At 39.3% G+C, this 14,408-nt stretch overlaps 1 pseudogene; it reads left to right on the top strand.

The window, feature by feature from the left end:
* Window positions 1–10,169: 10,169 nt before the first annotated feature.
* Window positions 10,170–14,408, top strand: part of LOC120312492 — a 33,481-nt pseudogene continuing 29,242 nt past the window's right edge.

The raw sequence follows: 14,408 nt of genomic DNA, 5'->3' as shown, positions 1-14,408 counted from the left end.
TAAAATGGTGGCTCAGCCATTTCTTTAAGCCAACATGCCTAATTCTACCTTACTCCATTTCCTAAGATGAACAACAGAGCTGCTTCCTTTGGGGGATATTCATCCTGTTATTCTAAATCTTAATCATGGTGGAGGACATGAAATCTCCCAGGTGAGGCCTTGCTGAGACTCAAAATCCACCTTAGAGAGCATGGTGGCTGGCAGAGGTGTATACAATGGATGGTGATAGTGTAAAAACAGTAAAGACGATGCTCATGATCACAGGCTTCAGTGCAGGCACTGCTACCATCCTGCCTTTCTTAATCTCACCCTCCCTTACAGTCACCCCTGCTGACAAGGACTGTGGAGAGTTGTAATTCAACAATGGGGAGGGAGGGTATGGTCTTCTCAGCTTAATCTCCAGTTAACTTCTCAATCATCCTTTTGTTCTGAGGGGAGACATTGGAAGGAAGTACAGCAAATTGTCTTTCTTATTGACTTCCAGAGCTTTTCTTGTCATTACCACACAAATTTCTTCTCTTCCAGCATAATTTGTGCTGTTCCAACAGACGAGCCTTTTCTGCTGAGGAATGAAGCCTACAAGTGATTGAATGCAGACAAATTGCATAAAATTGTTGGGGTTTGCTGGTTTTATTCCTTTTTGTACCAACTATCCCTATCTGATCATCAGACATGGACAAATCCTTTTCCTTAAGGTGGTCTGGAATTGAAGAGGAGGAAACATGCAAAGAAAGCAGTTTTGACTGGCTTGTATGAGGAGGATGGGTTTTTCAGAACTGTCTGTGTTTTTCAGGGTTTGTTCCTTCCTCACTAGAAGAATCCCCATTCTTTCCTATCCCAAGAAGTTTGCACATATGGACCCAATGCCTCCTTCTCCATATTATCCTCTTTATACTAACACAGTCCATTTCTCCACACCTAACTCTAATGAATGAAAGAAAACCAAGACACTCTTAAGACAACTTAATTATTTCCATTCTTCCTGTTCTGTATCAAACCTTTGTGCAGGTATAATGGGTGCTCAACGCAGAAAGATTTTGTATTAGGGCTTGCATCAATCTGTGGCTGCTCTGGTGACTGAAACATTCTGTGAGCCTTTTGCCCATAAAGATTCTGTTGTAAGATGGTCAGGATGTGCTCCTAAAATCTGGATCATTGCCTTGAAACCTGTCCTGGAAAAAGTGGTCATCTTTTTTCATTCCCATAATCCTAAGAAACCATTTCATATCAAATGTATTGCTCAGCAACTGGTGGGACAAACATATTCCAAGTAACATCTGGCTGACCAGTCTTACCAATCAGTTTTTATTAATGTTCTCATATCTCCACCCTATTGTGTGCTTATTCAAGAAAAATTAGAAATAAAAGATCATATAGTTTGCACCAATATTTTCCCTCATAGTTCCCAACATAGAACTTCTTTCCAAAGGAGACCTTTTGCAGGGGAGGGGAGAATGAATTAAAATCATTTTTCCCCAGATTTCTTTCCTTTGTTGCTTTTTCTACTTCCATAGTTCACAAGACCAGCAATTTGTCATTCACCCATCTACTTTGTATATGCTACTACCTTCTTAAATCAAGACGTTAATGACCTAAAGCCAAAAGGATCAATCCCCCATTTTCTCAAATAGATTTGATCTAAAGAGTTAATCTTTAAACTGCTTCTTTTCTGAACATCTTATTGTTCCAAATAAAATAAGATTCATGTAGATTAAAGAAAAAAATATCCCGGCTTTTCTCCCTGCATAGAATTGCAAAATGGATGCTGGAGGCTGCAAATAGATTGCAGGTTGTGGTTCTCTGGGATAAGGATTGGTTGGAGCCTTCCAAGATAGTCTGGGCCTCATCTGAAGGAAGTTTATAAGGCCACACACAGCATTGTTACTTGATTATTTTTTCCAGAATCTTCCCAGCCTAACATCAATACCTGGGACGATTCTGGAAAAGATAAGCAATGGACACCTAGAGGCTAACAAAGTCATAACCAGAAGCCAACATGGGCTTGTCAAAAACAGATCATACCAGACAAATCTTATTACATTCTTTGACAACGTGACAAAATTAATGGACCAGAGATATGCTGTGGATATAATTTACTCGGCCTTCAGTAAGACATTTGATAAAGTAGACAAAAACCTATTACTTGATTAGGTTAGACAGCATCACCACCGGATGGATTTGAATTGGCTGGCCAGCCACACTCAATGTTTAGTCCTTAATGGAACTGCATCTATATGGAGGGAGGTATGCAGTGGGGTACCCCAAGGCTATGTGATTTGGGTGAAGGAATGGAAGGGAAACTCATCAAATTTGTACATAACACTAAGCTGGCAAGAATACCCAACACCCCAGGCTCAAGATCTAAATGGATCTTGACAGACTTGAACACTGAGCCTATCTAACCAAATGAAATTCAATGTAGAGAAAAGTAAGGTTTTACACTTAGGCAAGAAAAGTCAAATGTACAGGTACAGTTGTAGTGAAACCTGGCTATGAGAGGGATCTTGGAGTCCTAGTGGATAATCGCTTAAATATGAGCCAGCAGTGTGCTGCATCTACCAAAAAAGCCAATGCAGTTCTAGGCTGCATTAACAGAGGGATAGAATCAAGATCACACAAAGTGTTAGTACTGCTTTATAATGCCTTAGTAATACCATACTTGGATATATTGCATCCAGTTTTGGTTGCCACAATATAAAATAGATGTTGAGACTCTAGAAAAAGTACTGAGAAGAGCACCAAAGAAGATTAGGGAACTGCAAGATAAAATATATGAAGAATGGTTGTAGGAATTGGGTATGCCTAGTTTAATGAAAAGAAGGTCTAAGCGTGACATGATAGCCACAAAGAGAGGGTCAATGTATTTAACCTGAAGAAGCACTGGATGGAGACTGTAAGGGAATTGTGCAGCAAGTGTCCAAATGGAGTCAGAGATGCTGACACAAACGTGCAGTTTTATATAAATAAATATATTTTACATCTATATATGCAGCAAACAATATAGTCAGGCACATCACTACATCATGAGGTAAATCCTCAGCTAAATCACAGAACAGCATACAGAGCACACAGGAGAAAAAAAGACAGGAAAAAGGGAAACTCCCCCTTCTTACACACAGCAACCAATCACAGTATAGATTACCTCCTACAGGAGCCCCCACTCTCCAACCAATCAACTACATCTGTGTATTCTGGCCCATTATACAGGACAAAAAGCAAGGAGAGAAGCAACGTAGACCTAAGGATAAGATAAGATAAGATAAGATAAGATAAGATAAGATAAGATAAGATAAGATAAGATAAGATAAGATAAGATAAGATAAGATAAGATAAGATAAGATAACCTTTATTGTCATTTTTTTACTCTGGGTCCAACGGCACACATCAAAAATGAAATTTAGTTGCCCGCTCTCAAAGTGAAACACATACATGACACACACCTAAACATATTATATACAACATATGTATAGACTCACACCCCTACATATACATAACAAATAAATATTAAATACTGTCCATCTTGAATATATAACAGAAGGAGGAAGCTTGAGAGTTCATAAGGTTAATGCTGTATGGAATGAAACTCTGGCTGAATCTGGATGTTCTACTACAGATACCACGAAGCCTTCTCCCAGAAGGTAACAATGTCTGGAGGATGTGTAGTGTCCCAGATAATCTTAGGGACCCTGCTCAAGCAACGCTTCTGTGCTATGTCCTGGATGGGAGGGAGGGAACTGATCTTTTTGGCCATTCTCACCACTTTCTGCACCACCTTCCTCTCTGAAGCAATTATGCTTCCAAACCAGATTGCGATGCTGTATGACAGGATGCTCTCGACCATCTCCCTGTAGAAAGTGGTCAGGACAGGGGAAGAAAGATGTGCTTTTCTCATGCAACACAGAAAATGCAGGCGCTGCTGTGTCCATTTCACCAGTTTCTCACTGTTGAGTGACCAAGCCAGCCTGCTCATTAGCTGCACACCCAAGAATTAGATGCTGGTAACCATCTCCACAGATGAATCATTAAAGCACAGAGAAGTGTGGCTGTGCCTGCCTTTTCTGAAATTGACAATGATCTCTTTGGTTTTTCTGGTATTTAAAACTAGGCTGTTTTCCTTACACCAGTTCACCAACCCCTCAACCTCCTTGCGGTAAGCTTCCACCTTGTCATCCTGAATAAGGCCCACTACTGTTGTATCATCTGCAAACTTCACAATATGGTTGGTGGCAAACCTAGCACAATAGTCATGGGTCAACAGGGTGAACAGCAGCGGACTTAAGACACAGCCCTGAGGAGAACCTGTGCTCAAGAAAATGGTATTGGAGGTATTTGTTCCAACTCGCACATACTGTATTGGAGCCTGTTAGTAAGAAAATCAAGAATCCAGTTGCAGAGGGGAGTGTTTAAGCCTAAAAGGCCTAGTTTGTCTACTAGATGCTGGGGAATGATTGTGTTAAATGCTGACCTGAAGTCAACAAACACACATGAGTATTTATTTCCTCTAAGTGCTTCAAGTTCAGATGGAGAATGGAAGAAATAGCATCCTCCGTAGAGTGATTTGGTTGGTAGGCAAACTGAAGCGGGCCAAAAGGTGGCGGGAGGCTAGATACAATAATGTCCTTTATCAGCTTCTCAAGCATTTCATAATGGTGGATGTCAGTGCAACCGGACAGTAATCATTGAGGCCTGTAATTGTGAACTTTTTTGGCACTGACAAGATGATGGCCATCTTAAAACATGATGGGACCACTGCCTGATGCAATGAGAGATTGAAAATATCTGTGAGAACACAAGCTAGCTTCTCTGCGCATTCCCTGAGGACACGTCCAGGAATGTTATCTGGGCCTGCTGCTTTTCGAATGTTTTTCTGCAGTGTTTTCTGGATAGAGGTGACATCAAAGCTTAGCACTTGCTCGTCAGGATGGGGCACAGCTTTCCTAGCAGGAGTGCTATTTGATGCCTCAAATCTACCCAAAAATGTATTCAGTTTGTTTAAGAAGTCTGTGTCACCCTTGCATCTCGATGGAGTCACCTTGTAATCTGTAATGGCCTGGATCTCTTGCCACATTCATCTGGTGTTTGTTGGGTCCTGAAAAAAAGTTCAGAATTTTCTGGCAATGGGCTTGCGTTGCACCTTTTATGGCACTTTTCAGATTTGCTCTGGCTGTTCTAAGTGCCAGCATGTCACCAGATTTAAAAGCCACATTCCGTGCTTTCAGCATGTTGCGGACCTCATAAGTTAGCCACGGTTTTTCATTCGCCCTCACAACAATGCTTTTCAGGACACAGACATCTTCTATGCACTTTTGGATATATGCAGACACCATGGTAGCATACTCTTCAACATTTGTACATTGGTTATCAGTAGCTGCTTCCTTAAACATGCCCCAATCTGTGCACTCAAAGCAGTCTTGTAGTGCTTCTGTAGCTCCCTCTGTCCAAACCCTCACCTGCTTTACTGTAGGTTTCACTCTGTCAATAAAGGTTTATATCTGGAATAAGCAGCACTGAGAGATGGTCAGAGGAGCCCAGGTGAGGGCAGGGGATAGTTTTGAAAGCCTTCTTGATATTGGAAGAAGCAAGATCCAGTGTATTGTCAGGGGAACAACTTGTCTCCAGAAGTTGTGGGTGCTCCAACACTGGCAGTTTTTAAGAAGAAATTGGACAACCATTTGTGTGAAATGGTATAGGGTTTCCTGCTTGAGCAGAAGGTTGGACTAGAAGACCTCCAAGATCCTTTCCAACTCTGTTATTATGAAAAGAATGATGTTGAAATTGGACTTTGATGCAAATGATTGGCTGTCTTCGAAAACACAGCAATGCTACGGCATACACTTGAAAGAAAACCAGGAAGCCTATATTTGTGGAGTCTGTCTGGCAAGAACAAAGAATGTTTATTCACAGAGAATATGCACAAGGAACACTTGTATCTATTCTAGGCAGTTAGAGACCTGATAAACAGTAACAAAGAGTTAGACATCCTGCATACCTCAGCTAGAAGTTAGAAATAGGAATGGCCTGGAGTAAATAGAACATGTATTAGATCACTCCTGGAACATTCATTAGCCAAGGCTTAGGAATAGGGACGATTAGAGACTAATAGAACAAATTATGTAAGGTCCCAGTCCCTTATTTAAACTTGAGATATCATATCAATCTAATCATATAACCCAAGCGGATACTTCTTGATCAAGCAGCACTTTATTTGATCAAATCAAGCAGCTGTGTGGCCAACAATCTGGAATGCAGAGTTGCGTCCAGAAGTGCCACACCTTAGAAAGTTGGTAGCATTGCTTTATAAACTTTGTTAGCCAATGAAAATCAGACAACAGAGCCATTACATCATAAAGAAGACATCAATCATTCCTGTACACTCTCTTATTTCCTCCTTCAGTACATCCCATCCATGTACATTTTTCCCACACTTGCATGAGATTTCTCTGGTGCAAAAGCCCATTACAAAAAGCAAGAAAGCAACAGGTAGACTAAACAATTTCTCTTTGTTCCAGAACCCTTCAATTACTAAAATGTTTATTAGATGGTATTTCTTATAAATCCCACCTTGTCCTGCTTTCTGCTTTAGTGAAATTGTGTAAAGCTCTCTTAATCCTTTATTCTGGGTCCTGGCATTTTGCTGGCTGGGACCCCTTTTACTGAAGTGCTTCAATAAAAAGAAACAAAACCTGCACCTTGTGTCTGGTGTTCTTCATCGTCTTGTGTTGTTTGGGGACAACACAAAGCATATTTATATAGAGACAAATACATACATGGGGTGAGTGAAGATAATTGCTAAGTTGAAACATGTGATGTTAAGTTGTAACTGGTCTATGGGAGCTCACAAAAATGTGGTTCATGGAGAGATGGTCCCTAGGCAGGATGGAGGCCTTAGTGGTCAAATGGCCTCCCAGATAATCCTTTGCAGTCCCCAATATATTGAGATGGATTAAACTGGTCACAAGAATGGAATTTCTCCTGGATGAATGAAGGGGGCTATACTGTCTGTGAGAGGAAATGATATCAGTTTGGATTTCACTCCTTCACTGATTGTTTTGACATGTTCTATCTGGACTGTAATTTCCTGGTCCTGTGCATATATTCCTTGTGGGAACAATCAAATATTATGGGATTCCCATTTTTCTAAGCATATCCCATAGCACCTGACTGACATAAGCAATGAAGAACATACTGATTTATTTTTGTTACTCTTTGGTATTCTCTATTGTCCAGAGTACTTCAGCAATAATGTCTTTTGTTCCTCACACTTTTGTGAAACTAACTTGAATTTCTGGCATTTTCCTTTCCATGTAATGTTCTGCCCCAGGTGTGTGTGTGTGTGTGTGTGTGAGAGAGAGAGAGAGAGAGAGAGAGAGAGAGAGAGGGAGGGAGGGAGGGAGGGAGGGAGGGAGGGAGAGGGAGGGAGGGAGGGAGAAAGAGAGAGAGAGAGGAAGGAGAGATTAAAATATTGTATTGTATTATTGTTATATGAGATTTTAATCTATTTACTTAAAGCTAGAGAAAGAAGCTGCTATATGATATATTCTATCTACTGTATAGTGAAAAAAATAAAAAATCATTTTTTATATATTTGTTTTATGTATTTTTCTAAGAAATGTTTCCCTCTTTTTACCCCCCTTCCATTTTTCCCCATTGTGATTTTGTATTTTATCATTCTTTTGAAATTCAATAAAGTTATTAGAAAGGCTATGAGCACTCAAAGGGATCTATGACAATTCATCATGGCCAATTCACCACGGCCAGCTCGCCACAGTTGCTGGATAAAAGTTACATTAATAACAAAGAAATGGTGGAATGGAATCATTAAAGAAGGAATGCAAAAGGAGGAACGGAATGAAATGTGATTAACAAAAATTAATTTTTTTATTTTAAATAATTAAATAGAATTACTAAATTGTTCCATAGTGAATTCCCCCGTGGCAAGTTGGCCGTGGCGAGTTGGCTGCAGTGAGCTGGCTGTGGCAAGTTGTCCCATTCCCCACTCAAGGTGTGCAAGGAGAATCACTGAAGGCCATTGCTCTGCCCTCCATTGCACACTGTGTGCTCTGAGGCTGAATGGTCTTTCCAGTTGCAATGCCTCACCTTCTGACAGCAGGCACAGCTGCTTCTAGGGTTTGGTGATCAGCAAATCTCCCAATTAGGTTGATCAGTCTCAGCTGATTGAATTCTCCAAAATTCCTCAGACTAAAATCCAACCTACTGTCCCACAGGACGATCTTGGGTCAGATTCCTGAGAGTCAGCACTAGGCATGCCATGTAGGCATCTGCATTTGACCATCCTAAGCATTATTTTTGTAGTATGTGAATTTAAAAGTATTGTACAACAGTTTGTGCGCTTTCTTAAATCTCCTTTTTTAATATCAATACATGGAGTTACCTCTTCCAATCTCTAGATCAGTGGTTCTTAACCTTTCTAATGCCGTGACCCCATAATACAGTTCCCCATGTTGTGGTGACCCCCAACCACTTATACATCACCGGGTGCCAGGGGCGTGGCCAAAGAAAAGGGGGAAAAATGGCGGACAGCCTTGTTTGGCGACCCCCGTGAAATGGTCGTTCGACACCAAATGGGGTCCCGACCCACAGGTTGAGAACCGCTGCTCTAGATCATTGTAATTCCATAGTCAAGATTAAACTGATTTTTTACAGAAGTCATTGTGTTACTACTTGCTATCTCTTCTAAAAACTTTCTGAAATCCTTTATTAAGTTGCTTCTTGAGATTGTTATCTTTCTTGCCTTTGGCTTCTAGACAATTTCTCTTCTTGATAATTTCTGCAATTAATTCTAATATCCTATTTGCTTTCTTCTGTTCCTTGGACTTTGTCTGTCTCTTTTACCTATATCCTTAACAACCTCTTTGATTTAATTCCGTGGTTCCTCTGGTTTATGTCAATGAGAAGACTTAGGACTTCCAAGGAGTTTCTGGTGTTATCCTTAAAAAAGGTGATGTATACTCAAGAGAGGACAGCAAATGAAGCTACCTTCATTTTTCCTCTTTAGCTTGACTTGGAAATTGCACATGAGCAAGAACTTGAAGTTCATGGTCTGTCTACCATCAGTCTCTAGCTATGTCTTTATTGTTATACTTGAACTCTTCCACCTCTTTGCAACAACAATATAGTCAATATTACTTCTGTGCACTTCATGTGGTGATAGGCATGTATATAGTGTAGGCATTGTTTTGATAGTTTGGAGAGTGGGAAAATTCAGAGAATTCCAGACAACTCCAGAGAAATAACTGGATTGGAAGAAAATGATGAACCATTATAGCACTTCATTTCTGTTTTCTAGATGATATAGTTCAGTTATATTTCCTTCCTTGCTGTTACAATACAATACAAAATACAATTTTGACATTCTAGTCCCCAACTATAGGTAACACTTCCAGTTTCCAGTTTCTGTCAGGACTGAAGCTTACCACAAAACTTGTCAACCACCTATTTTGCATCAGGGATTAGATCATAAACCTGGATGTCTGTCATTTTAAAATGTTGTATATGAAGTCTAATCAACCTTATTCAGTTCTGGACTGCATTGTACCCAAATATTGCCCTTGCTGTTTCTTTCCTGATTATAAAGGCAAGCATCCAATTTATATCTATTGCAATTAGCTGATGCTTCATATGTTAAATGAATTTTAGTCAATGACCCTAGATCATATTTTCTAGTCATCAAGTCACATCATTGAAATAAATCTTTGGGTATTAACTCCATTCCCTTTATTATTTTGTTGAAAGGAGAATGCATAGTAATTTTTGAAAACACTCAAATTGCCATTGCTGAGGAGATATGATTGAGAAGATATGCCCCACATGTGAGAATCCAAAATCCTCTGGCTGTGGAATCAAGATGATAGAATAGATCATTATTTAGCTGTACTTTGCCTTTATATCATGCACTTTCTTTGAACCTCCAGATGTCATAAATTGGGTCTTCTTAATTTATCCCAGCAAGTCTGTGTTACAGCTTGCTCTGAGAGAGAACAACTGGTCCTAAGTCACCCAATAAGATGTATGGTCAAGTGGTTCATCCTGGTGCAAATCCAACCTTACGTTTAATACATAAGACTCAACATTGGCTTTTGGTCTAATCTACCAAAAGGGTTTTTATGTTCTGAAGCAAGTAAAAAAACTGTCATCACTTCTTGTAGGAAATGCTGGTAAAGGATTTTCATGAACTGCGTGCAACAGTGGAGAAGATGGGGCTCTTGAAGTCAAGATTGAGCTTTTTTGTTTTCATGTTTCCTACTAGATATTACATCTTGGTTTACTATCTGGTATTTTGGAAAATCCTGGATGCCTTTCCTTCTTGGAGTAGCAATGTTCACCATTGGACAGGTAACCTCTTTGCATAGCAGAACACAATTTAATTGTTTTAGTAATTTAACATCTTGTGTACTTATCTAGATTTTCAATTCTTTCAGCTGTTGAACCTTAATGTAGTAATACAACTACACACAGATTTAGAAAGTTGCTATTCCTATTGCTTCAGATTAGGAAAAGTGCCTGAGCAAATTACATTGCAGAATATGAATGATATTGCTTCATCTGTTTTGTCTGCTGAAATTAAAGTGTTTGGAAAGAAGGCACGCTTCTCCAAGATAATAGTATTTGTTGACAGCATACAGCATATAAAGTATTATGTAGTTGCGGATGTGTATACACACAGACATACACATATACCTATACATACAGTATATAATCACACAATATATGTAGTATAATAGGGGTTCTTTTTGATTAATTAATGGTGATTAATGATGTTCCTCTACCAATTACTCCATTCAGAAAAAATATGGAGAAATTACATACATATGTGTCATGTTTGTTGATTTTTACTTCCAGATACAATATGGTTTTCTCCAGCATGATCTTGGCCATGTGTCAGTCTTTGAAAAGCTCAAGTGGAACAGAGTAGCTCCCTATGTGGTGCTTGGCATTCTTAAGGTCAGAATCCACCCAAGAGAAGGGATGGTTTAAGTGATGATTTGTGATGATTTATATATTTGAAATTGGGTCTGCCAATCCATTGTTATTTTCTGTCTCTAGGATTTTGAAAAACAGGATAAGGACAATGCATTTATATAGCACACTTTAAGCACTGAAGTGCTGACAATATAAGAAAATATAAGATCGTTTTTGCCACAACCCTGTAAAAAATGATCGCACTAGTAGTACTTCCTTATATAAAGGAGAGATGGGGTTAAGAAAAATATAGCCAGTCTATATTTCATAGCTAACAGTACTGCACTATACTTGCTTTACTTTTTCACTACTGAAGAGAAACTAGTGGAGTATTTCTAGTCTGTTTTTGTTTCACACAAATACATTTAGCATCAAAACTGGGATTTTCAATAGGCAGTCTTGAAAGCAGTATTTTCAGATGATTAATAATAAGAAGAAATGGGGTTAGCATACATGGAAGTGATGGAGGTCAGAGTGCTCTCATTGTACACAATTCAATTCCTGCTAGATGGAAGGAAATATAAACCAACTGACCTGCAGCTGTTTTTGTTTTGTTTGTAGATAGTCAGTGGGGAATATATAGAATACAGCATTATTCACAAATAGATGGAATTCATGTTTGTATTTCTGTGCTTCTCAAGGGAGGACCGGTGAGCCAATGGAACCCCATGCATAACCAGCATCACGCCAAACCCAACTGCTTCCGCAAGGACCCTGATCTCAAGACACACCCATTCATTTTCAGCCTGGGGAAGAAACTTTCTTTGGAGGTAAATAAATAGAAAGTCCTAGACCAGGGGTAGGCAACCCAAAACACTCAAAGAGCCACTTGGACCCGTTTCCCACCAAAAACAAAACATCGGGAGCCACAAAACCCTTTTGATATCTAAAATGAAGATAACACTGCATATATCCTTTTTTACCTTTATTATAGGTGTGTGTGTGTGTGTGTGTGTGTGTGTGTGTGTGTGTGTTTGTGTATGTATGTGTGTGTGTGTGTGTGTATAATAAAGCCTTAAAAAAATAAAGGATTTTTACGAAATTCCGAGGGTGAAAGAGAGATTTTTATTTTTGCGCAAAAGGTTCAGAAGTGACTTAACAATCAGCAAATTTCTGAACAAGGGGGAGGGTCTAAACTAAAGCTTTGCAGGTTTCTTTTTCTCAGGAACAAAGGAAGCATAGATGGAATCTTACATTGTATATGGAATCTACTTTGTGTAACATTCAGAAAGTTTCTCACAAGTTAGCTCCATTTCTCACAGGAATACAATGAAGGCAGTTTTTACTTTTATACAATGTTTCTAAATATGCATTAGGTCATTCACGTACTGGTAATACAGCTTTTGGCTAACACAGCTTTCTTTTCAGAGATTATGCAGACACATGATTTTTGCTTTTAGTGATTTTTCATTATTATTATTATTATTTTACTTTATTCTTCTTTATTCTATGTTATTCTATTTCTTTCCCACTTTACTCCCCCCTTTTGGAAGTTTTCCAGCTTAAACTTCCATTATTCTACCTCTGATTCCGGATCTCCTGAAGGTACCATTTTATATTCCCATAAGGCTAACATTGTTTCATGTTTTGCTGTTAATTGGGCTGTACTTTCTGAGATCCTCCGAATCATGGCTATAAGACAGGGGAGCAAGCAAGGAATTAAGATACATCCTAGAATTAACAAAACTTGCAGGCCTACAAACCTTCATAGTTATAGCAGCTTTGTTCATTCCAGGATCTATAGCAGTGGTCTCATTGGTTCCAGACCACCATTTACTGTTTTCCCATGTCCCTGTGCATAGGAGGTCACCTACTGCTACACAAGATTCTGTTTTGTTTCTTGAGTAACATACATGTCCTACCAAGTTGGAAGTGAGAGCCCAATCACCATCTTTCCCACTTGTATAGGTTAAATTATTATTTTTAGACATTTCTAGTACCTTGGTATAATTTAACTCTTGTGCTTCCCATGGCCACCTTTCTCCCATGTTTGTTCCACCACACACAAAACAGTTAGACACACCTAAAGTATGGGCAATGTCTTCTGCTAACTTAACAAAGGTATTGGTTACATGTCTAGGTACTTCAGGAATATGTAGGTTCTCCATTTCCTCATAATATGACCAAAATAATGATTTTTGTTCTGGTCTTTTGGTTGCAGTTATAATTTTGACTTCTATTTCTGACATTGGGTCATAGCCATTTGTATCTATTCCTATCCCAAACATCCATTTCTTACTTTCCCACCTATTCTGTTCTAGGAACCAACTGCCATTCTTGACTGTGAGAGTCACCAAATTACAGTTATCCGTTCCACAGGAATTTGCTTTTGTTTCATTCTTTTCAAACAAGATGTGGTCTATCTCTTTTGGGTCTTGGGTATGCCACTTAATACATGACCACCACTTACATTTGACCGCACATCCATCTGGTGGGCACAAGTACTTATGTTTTGGGATAAAGTTGTGAATATTACTGATCCCTCCGCAACCATATGTTGGAGTCCAATAATTAGCTGCTTTGCAAACATCAAAGGTGACGCTAAAACTGGAGTGTGGATTGGATTTCCATTGGGAGATCCCTAAGAGTGCCTGGTCCTTATAGCTAGTTCTTGTTCTATGTGTTTTGATTTGTAAGGCCCAACGATCAGGATCAGACTTCGGGTTATAACACTGATATTGGACACCTTTTCTACAAACTTTATATGTAGTTCTATTGTACGTACAAGAGTCAGGAGAACTATCTTGGCACCCTTCTGGTTTAACTATATGGTAAATCAAAGTCTTGGTTATCTGGTTTCCTTGTTTTGTAGTTTTGATACAGTTTTGACAACCTTGGTTTCCCTGTGTTTCTGCTCTTTCTTGGTGTGTGCTACTCAATAATTCTTTATTAGAGGGTTTCTGCATTATGACCTCTCGTGTAGCCATTGTACTGATTTGTGTAGGAAAGTGTGTGCATATTAAATAATTAACAAATATTACGAGCTGTAGAATCCTCATATCTTCCACCGTGCGTAGAGAAACAGCTTCCTGGGGTGTCTCAGCAAGGTTGTTGATCACACCGTGTCTTGGGAACCCGTTGCTGTATTTCTTGTAAATTTCAACACCAAAGGCTTGTCAGTCTTGTCCACCTTGTAGGTCACCGGATCTGCAGGTGCAGCTGCTTTCACTCTACTCCAATGGATCCAAGACTTTCCTTCCAAGATTTTCACTGCCAAAGGAGAACACATGACAACAGTATATGGTCCTTTCCATCTTGGGCTCAAGGGATCTGATTTCCAGTGCTTTAACCACACTCTATCTCCTGGCTTAACTAGGCAACTGTGCTGACTCAACAGTAGAAGTTTGAGAAACTATTGCGGTAACCAGAGTATCTACATCCTTTATCCATAAAGCTAGAACCATCAGTAAACCATTGATAGTCTGGAT

Source organism: Crotalus tigris, unplaced genomic scaffold (genome assembly GCF_016545835.1).
Source record: "Crotalus tigris isolate CLP2741 ecotype Arizona unplaced genomic scaffold, ASM1654583v1 scf7180000018504.2861643, whole genome shotgun sequence".
Classification (NCBI taxonomy): Eukaryota; Metazoa; Chordata; class Lepidosauria; order Squamata; family Viperidae; genus Crotalus; species Crotalus tigris.
This window is presented reverse-complemented; position numbering and strand designations above follow the sequence as displayed.